The sequence below is a fragment of the Apteryx rowi genome, unplaced genomic scaffold (genome assembly GCF_003343035.1).
Source record: "Apteryx rowi isolate R43461 unplaced genomic scaffold, aptRow1 scaffold_141, whole genome shotgun sequence".
In the NCBI taxonomy this organism is placed as follows: Eukaryota; Metazoa; Chordata; class Aves; order Apterygiformes; family Apterygidae; genus Apteryx; species Apteryx rowi.
Genome location: NW_020447653.1, coordinates 1,893,938 through 1,894,642, shown reverse-complemented (window position 1 = coordinate 1,894,642; position 705 = coordinate 1,893,938). Strand labels below are relative to the sequence as shown.

General features: G+C 68.1%; 1 protein-coding gene across 2 annotated transcripts in view; it reads right to left on the bottom strand.

Annotated features, from left to right (window-relative positions):
* C2CD2L (C2CD2 like) overlaps window positions 1-705 on the bottom strand; it is a 27,629-nt gene that overhangs the window by 3,714 nt on the left and 23,210 nt on the right. The window lies entirely within an intron of this gene.

The following is a 705-nucleotide window of genomic DNA, read 5'->3' as shown; positions in this document are numbered from 1 at the left end:
GGCGGGGGGAGCACAGAGGGAGGCGAGACCCATAATGGCGCCCTCACGTGCTCGCGGCGCGGCGCTGCAGCCGGGCGGCTCACGCGTGCGAACCGCAGCCCGCCGCGGCAGCCCGGGGCTCCCACCGAGCGCCCCGAGGCTGCCCATGCCCGTGCGACTGGCGGGGATCAGCGAGCAGGCTCCGGTGCTGCACCGGTGAAAGCACCGCGGAGCGGCTCCGAGACGGCACTGCCCGTCCCCGTGACACCAGCAAGCACCGATAAGGAAGAGCGCGCTGCGCCACCGCTCCATGAGCACCGAGAAGGGGCGACGAGCACGCTCCATTCGCTTACCCGTTAACAAAAAGGCGGAGAGCAGCGGCGAACACGGCGACCAGCACTGCACGTGTGCGCGCCGGCTGTGTGCGCATGCGCATCCCCGTTATGGCTGCAATACCTCTTTTTGGACACGCGAGGGCAGCAGTGAGGGCGACGGAATTGAGTGCGCATGCGCGCCCCCGCTTTCGGGTGCAATACCGCTTTTGGACACCCGAGGGCAGCAGTGAGTGCGGCGGAACGCACTGCGCATGCGCACTCGCCTTGCAGGTGCAATACCGCTTTTGGACACGCGAGGGCAGCAGAGTGCAGCAGAACGCACTGCGCATGCGCACTCGCCTTGCGGGTGCAATGCCGCTTTTTCGGCACGCGAGGGCAGCAGTGAGTGCGG